This window comes from Rattus norvegicus, chromosome 3, assembly GCF_021556685.1.
Source record: "Rattus norvegicus strain SHRSP/BbbUtx chromosome 3, alternate assembly SHRSP_T2T, whole genome shotgun sequence".
Lineage (NCBI taxonomy): Eukaryota > Metazoa > Chordata > Mammalia > Rodentia > Muridae > Rattus > Rattus norvegicus.
Window position 1 is genome coordinate 5,209,333 of NC_141536.1, and position 7,805 is coordinate 5,217,137.

The 7,805-nt window shown below is 38.3% G+C and overlaps 1 pseudogene; it reads right to left on the bottom strand.

The window, feature by feature from the left end:
• Positions 1-5,556: 5,556 nt before the first annotated feature.
• Positions 5,557-6,564, bottom strand: Gapdh-ps99 (Glyceraldehyde-3-phosphate dehydrogenase, pseudogene 99; annotated as a pseudogene).
• Between the last annotated feature and the right edge of the window lie 1,241 nt (positions 6,565-7,805).

Consider the following 7,805-nt stretch of genomic DNA (forward strand, 5'->3'; position numbering starts at 1 on the left):
TTCATGAAAAAGGCAGGCACCCAAAGCTCAGTGCTCTGCAGCCAGACAAAACCTGTAATTTAATTAATTTTGTAAAGTGAAGAAAAGTACAAGAAATGATATACAGATGGTTTTTTTCTGGTTCAAAATATTCTAAGTACTATTGAATTAACCTATAGTTATTAACATTAAACAATTGTGGTTCCACAAATAAGCAGTTTAAGATGACAGTTTTTTAGAAGTTATACTTCGTTATCATTTATTAATGCTAAGGCAAGGACATGATTTATATACTCTACAAGATGCATAAAACAGAGTATATTGGAAATTTTCTGATGAAAAAAATCAAGTTGAAGTACTGAAAAGATGTTAGCATTTGATGCATACAGTCTTTAATTTAATTATTTAAGCATCTACTGGATTTCCTTTTTTATTCTTTAATCTTTTTTTCTTTACAGGACAGTTGTTACCCTACTCCCAGTCCACCCTCTGACTGTTCCTCCTACCATTCCCCCAACCCCTGCTCCCCTCCCTTTCACCTTTCCCCTCCTCCTCCCTCCCCTTACTCCAAGAGGATGTGCCTATCCCCACACCCACACCACCAGACCTCCCAAGGGTTAGGTGCATTTTTTTCTCATGGAGGCCAGGGCAGGCAGTTCTCTGCTGTATATGTGTTGGGGGCCTCATATCAGCTAGTATATGCTGCCTAGTTGGTGGCACAGTGTTTGAGAAATCTCAGAGGTCCAGGTTAGCTAAGAATGCTGGTCTTCCTATGGGGTCACCCTCCTCCTCAGCTTCTTCCAGTTTTTCCCCTAATTCAACCACAGTGGTCCCCAGCTTGTATCCATTGGTTGGGTGTAAGGATCTCTATTTGTCTCAATCAACTGCTTGTTGGATCTCTTGAGGTCAGCCATGCTAGGCTTCTGTCTGGAAGGACACCATAGCATCGGTAATATTATCAGGCCTTGAAGCCTCCATTTGAGATGGATCCCAATTTGGGCTTGTCACTGAACCACCTTTCCCTCAGCCTTTTCTCCATTTTTGCCCTGAAGTTCTTTTAGGCAGGAACAATTCTGGGTCAGAGTTTTTGATTGTGGGATGGCAACCGTATCCCTCTACTTGATGCCCTGTCTTTTTACTGGAGATGAACTCTACAAGTTCCCTCTCCACATTGTTAGGCATTTCATTTATGTGTCCTTTTGTGTCCTGTGAGTCTTTCCCCTCCCAAGTCTCGGGTACATTCCAGAAGGTACCCATACCTCCCATCTCCCAAGGTTGCATGTTTCCATTCGTTCTGCTGACCCTCAGGGGTTCATTCCTTTCCCCCTCACCCCCCCCCACTACAAATACCTGATCATATTCTGCTTTTCCCCTTCCTTTCCCGTCTCCCACCCAGGTTTCTCCCTCCCTCTTCTATGGTAGGATTTCTCTAATTTCTTTACCAGGGCACTTAATGCTGTGAATTTTCCTCATAGAATTGCTTTCATTGTGATCTATAAGCTTGAGTATGCTACGTCATTATTTTCACTGAATTCCAGGAAGTCTTTAATTTCTTTCTTTCTTTCTTCTCTGACCAAGTAATCATTGAGTAGAAAGTTCAGATTCCATGGGTATGTGAGTTTTCTGTTATTTTATTTTTATTGAAGTCTAGCCTTAGTCCAGGGTGCTCTGATAGGATGTATGGGATTATTTCAATCTTCTTGGATCTGTTGAGGGTTGTTTTGTGATCGATAATATGGTCAGTATTCGAAAAGGTACCGTGAGGTGCTGAAAAGAAATTATATTCTTTTGATTTAGGGTGAAATGTTCTGTAGATGTCTGCTAAATGCATTTGGTTCATAACCTCTATTAGTTTCACTGTGTCTCTGTTTTAGTTTCTGTTTAGTCCATTGATGTTGAGAGATATTAAAGTCAGATGATTCATAGTTTCTGTTGTTTGTTATTGTATATGGCATTATGTGTATGTGATGCTCTCCTTTTGAGATGATTAATATCTTATTTTTTCCTTGTTGTAGGTACCCTCTTACAGAGGGTCTTCCTTCCAGAATCCTCTGTAGGGTTGGGTTGGTAGATAGAAATTGTTTAAATTGGGTGTTGTTATGGAAAATTTGATTTCTCCATCTATGTTTATTGAGAGTTTTGCTGAGTATAGTAGCCTGGGCTAGCATTTGTTCTCTTAGTGTCTGCTTGATCTCTGTCCAGGATCTTCTGGCTTTTAGGGTGCCTGTTGAGAAGTCTGTTGTAAATCTGATTAGTTTGCCTTCATATGTAACTTGGCCATTTTTCCTTACAGCTTTTAATATTCTTTATTTATTCTCAGCATTTAGTGTTTTGGTTGTGTGATGAGAGCATTTTTGCTTTTGTTTTTTTCTGGTCCAATCTATTTTGTGTTATATAGGCTTCTTGTACATTTATGGCTATCTTTTTAAGTTGGGAAGTTTTCTTCTGTGATTGCATTGAAGTTGTTTTCAGATCATTTGAACTGGGAATCTCCATTCTTCTCTATTTCTGTTGTTCTTAGAGTTTGTATTTTCACTGTGTCATGGATTTCTTGGATGGTTTGTGTTATAGGTTTTTTTTTTATGTTTTGAATTGAATTTTCCATGACACTAGTATGAATATCATCTAAGGTATTTTCTGTATCTGAGATTTTCTCTTTTATCTCCTGTATTCTTATGGTGATGCTTAAGTCTGTAATTCTTTTTTTTTTTTAATTTTTTCCTGTCTCTCTGTCTCTATCTCCTCTTTATTTTATTTTATTTTAATTTATTTTATTTTATTTTATTTTATTTGTGTATATAAGTACACTGTTGCTATCTTCAGACACACCAGGAGAGGTCATCAGATCCCATTACAGATGGTTGTGAGCCACCATGTGGTTTCTGGGAATCAAACTCAGGACCTCTGAAAGAGCAGTCGGTGCTCTTAACCCCTGAGCTATCTCTCCAGCCCAAGTTTGTAATTCTTGACCTCTTGATTCTTTACTGGGTTTTCCATTTCAAAAGTTGCATCCATTTGTGTTTTCTTTATTGTTTCTACTTCCACTTTTATGTCTTAGACTGCTTTGTTCAATTTTTTTCACCTATTTGATTGTATTTTCCTTTATTTCCTTAAGGGATTTGTTTCCTTTCTTCTACCTAACTTGGACCTAGGCTTTAATGTGAAAACATGTTTTCAACACTGTTTACATAGTAAACTGCAAATGAACCTAGGACTATATGAATAAGCCAAAGAACATTTTCCTTATTTCCCTCTTATTTTGCACTCTCCTTTAACCTCAACTCCTCCCAAACCTGATCCTCCCAGTCTTATCTCCACCAGTCCCCAGTCCACCCACAAAATGTATTCTATTTTCATTCCTAGGGAGATCCTTCTCTTTACATACCCTCAGTATGTCTCATATTGAACCTTGGTTACTACTTATTTAATAGCTGATATTCACTTAGAAGTGAATACATTCCATAGTTAACTTTCTGGAACTCGGCTTCCTTATTCTACTTGATTACAAATTTCATGATGTCACTTTTAAATAACTAAGTAAACCTTGATTATATAAATGTGCCAAATTTTCTTTGTCCATTCATCTGTTGAGGGACATCTAGGAATTTTTCAGTGTCTGGACATTATGACTAAATATTCTATGAATATGATTAAGCAACTGTCCTTATAGGAGGATTGAGCATCTTTTGGGTATATGCCCAAGAGTGGTATAACTGGATCTTGATGTAGACAGATTCACAGCTTTCTGATGACTGCCATATTGATTTCTACAGTGTCTGTACAAGTTTGTACACACACCAGCAATGGAGGAGTGTTTCCTTTGCTCTACATCCATACTAGCATGAACAGTCCTTGTGTTATTGATCCAAAGATCAAAACATTCTGACAAGTATGAGGAGGAATCTCAATGTAAACTTGATGACTATTTCCCAAATGATTGAAGATGGTGAACATTTTTTTCTTTTTTTTTATTACTTCTCTTTTTTTAAAGTCCAGCCATTGCCACCCTCTTGTTCCCCTCCCACAATTCCTTGTCACACCTCTCCTCCTGTTTCTGTTTTCTAGGGTTTATAGTTCATTTTAAATTGCTTATCTGATCCTGGTTTAAGTGTGATATTTATATGTATCAAAAAAGTCATCTATTTCTTTTTGATTTTTAAATATGATAGACGAGAGGTTTTTGTTTTTTGTTTAAAAAAAAGTCCTTATAATTCTGTTAATTTCCATGGTGTCTGTTATTATGCCTTCCTTTTCATTTCTGATTTTGTTAATTGAGATAGTTTCTCTGTCTTTTCGTTAATTTGGATGAGGATCTGTCTATCTTATGTTTTATTTTATTTTTGTTTATGTTTTTTTAAGGAACCAACTATGTTTCATTGATTTTTTATTGTTTTTTTCTTTCTATTTTATTGATTTCAGTCTTAGTTTTATTATTTGCTGCCCTCTATTCCCTGTGGATGTCAGCTTTTCTTTTTTGCTCTAGAGATTTCAGGTGTCCTATTAAGTTGCTAGTTTGAGATTCGTGTAGCCATTGGTATTTCAGCAGAATACTCTGTACGTATGTTAAATCCATTTTATACATGATATAATTTAATTTTGACATTTTTCTGATTATTTTTTAACCAGGTAAAGTGAGTGTTTATTGGGACATTAAATCAAATTTATCAATCAGCTAATATTAGTCTGCATATTTATATGTTTAGTTCCAGTTACATGATTTTTATTCAATTTTGTGTATCACATTTTGGTGCAACTATGTTTGAATTTTTATTAGTTCTTACTTAATTGATAGCTTGATTAGAGTGAATCATCCTCCTTAATCTCTTTTTAATAGTTTGAACTCTTATTTTGTCCGATTTTTATTATAGCTATGCCAGCTTGCTGTTTGGTTTAATTTGAATGGAACAATTTTTTCATCTCTCTTATCTACCTTTCTATTACTGTGAAGAGACACCATCCCCATTAAAGCAACTTATAAATTAAAGAGTTTATTAGAGCTCCATAGCGTGATTCCATGCAGGGAGTATATCAGCAGGCAGTCATGCTGCTAGAGCGGTAACTGAACAATTTCTTCTGATACCGAACACAAGGAAAGGAAAGCTAAGAGTGGCATGGCTTTTGAAATCTTAAGACCTGTCCCCAGTGGTATATCTCCTCTAACAAAGCCATACCTCTTAATCTTTTCCAAACAATTCTACCGAGGTGTAAGCATTCAAATATGTGAACCTGTTGGGACTACAATTAGTCATCCATGATACCATTCTTTCACTTTAACATGATGTCTATTTTTAAAGTTGAGTTTCTCATAAAGAACAGAAAGATGATTTTTTTTCTTTCCTTTTGATATATTCAGCTAGCTTCTGTCTTTTGGTGGGGGTGGGGGGAGATGCAGCGAACTTTATAGATGGTATTCAAGAGAGAAGGGAGGGCTCCCTAGGCAACCTCCTGTTATTATGGGGGTCTGGGATGGGGGCTCAGTGTTGGGGGCTGAGTTGAGATGGGGACTCCTCAGCAACTGAGGGCCTCTCTCTGACTCTCAATATCCTTGCTGGGCTGTGGTAGGTGGTCCAGGGTTTCTTACTCCTTGGAGGCCATGTGGACCATGAGGTCCACCACACTGTTGCTGTAGCCATATTCATTGTTATACTAGGAAATGAACTTTACAAAGTTGTCATTGAGAGCAGTGCCAGCACCAGCATCAAAGGTGGAAGAGTGGGAGTTGCTGTTGAAGTTGCAGGAGACAATCTGGTCCTCAGTGTAGCACAAGATGCCCTTTAGTGGGCCCTCGGGTGCCTGCTTCACCACCATCTTGATGTCATCATACTTGGCAGGTTTCTCCAGGCAGCATGTCAGATCCACAATGGATGCATTGGGGGTAGGAACACAGAAGGCCATGCCAGTGAACTTCCCATTCAGCTCTGTGATGACCTTGCTCACAGCCTTGGTAGCACCAGTGGATGCAGGGATGATGTTCTGGGCTGCCCCATGGCCATCACATCACAGCTTTCCAGAGGGGCCATCCACAGTCTTCTGAGTGGCAGTGATGGCATGGACTGATGTCATGAGCCCTTACACAATGTCAAAGCTGTCATGGATGACCTTGGCCAAAGGGGCTAAGCAGTTGGTAGTACAGGATGTATTGCTGACAATCTTGAGGTAGTTGTCATATTTCTCGTGGTTCACACCCAACACAAACATGGGAGCAACGACCGAAGGGGCGGAGATGATGACCCTTTTGGTCCCACCCTTCAAGTGAGCCCCAGCCTTCCCCATGGTGGTGAAGACACCAGTAGACTCCATGACATACTCAGGACCAGTGTCACCCCATTTGATATTAGCAGGATCAATGTCCTGGAAGATGGCAATGGGCTTCCCGTTGATGACAAGCTTCCCATTCTCAGCCTTGACTATACAGTTGAACTTGCCATGGGTAGAGTCATACTGGAACATGTAGACCATGTAGTTGAGGTCAATGAAGGGGTTGTTGATGGCAGCAATGTCCACTTTGCCAGATGCAGAGCAGAAGACAGCCCTGGTAACCAGACGCCCAATACGGCTAAATCTGTTCACACCGACCTTCACCATCTTGTCTATGGGAGGAGGCTGGCACTGCAAGAGATGTGGCTGTCTCTGGAACAGGGAGGAGCAGAGAACCAGCTTCTGTCTTTGTAATGAAGAATTGAGGTCATTACTGTTAAAGTTTTTATTGAAATGTTCATTTTGATTGTCATTTTGTTTGTGTGCTAGTAGTACATTGTGTTTTATTAATTATTGCTTCATTTATTTTCTGTCTAGAGTATCTTGGGTGTCCTTTTTCTTCTGTTCAGTTAAAGCTGATGATTCCAACCTGATGCTTAGTGTTGGTATAGTATATATAAATTCTGATAGCCTGTTACATCATAGATATTGTTTTCTTCCTCCTTCAGCCATGATAGATATTGCAGCTTATGATCTAGTGTTGGTTGTTCATGGTCATTAAATTGAGTGAACTCTTCTAGAATCTATTTGTTTTTAATGTTTTTATTGAGAAATAATTCTAATAAGTTTTTCATCATATGTGCCTTTTTTACTGTTAATACTTTTTCTTTGTCCTGCATATTTAGTATTTTAACTATGATTTGTTGTGGGGATTTTTTAGGGGAGGCGAGCAGGGGAGGTCTTCTCAAGGTGGTGTTCTATGTGTGTTGTGTATCTATTGAGAGAATTTTCTTCTGTTATCTTGTAGAAGATGTGATTTATGCCATTGACTTGGGGTTTTTACCACCAAATATATCACTATTTCTACATGTTCCTTTACATATATATATATATATATATATATATATATATTTATGCATCTCTGTGTGTGTGTGTGCACGTATTCCTCACTTATTGATTCATCTAATTAGTTTTCATTAGAGAACATTTCTATGGAAATGATGAAAACTTTTTTGTGTGTGTGTAGGAATACTGTCTTGATTTTTCATATTATCTGTATTTGGGGAATAATATCTGGGTTGGGGAATTTTTGTTTAGTTCTATGTCCGATATATACACAACAGGATAGTACAGAGTATGGGATATGCAATCCAGGTTGATCCTGAAGGGTGGATATGATATAGGAGGGATAAAGTCAGTTGAACAGACATGGCTAGATTAGCATGCAAGACAAGCATCTAGTTTAAGTCTGGATGTAGTTGGTCTCATGTTTTGGACTGTCAAGACTAATCCAGTTCACTAGATATGGGACCTAGCTAGATCTGGGAATTGGAGACTGTGTGGAGGGAATGATCCAGTGGACTCACTTGGGTTCTGCTTGGTGTAATATATTTAGGACTATACTGCAT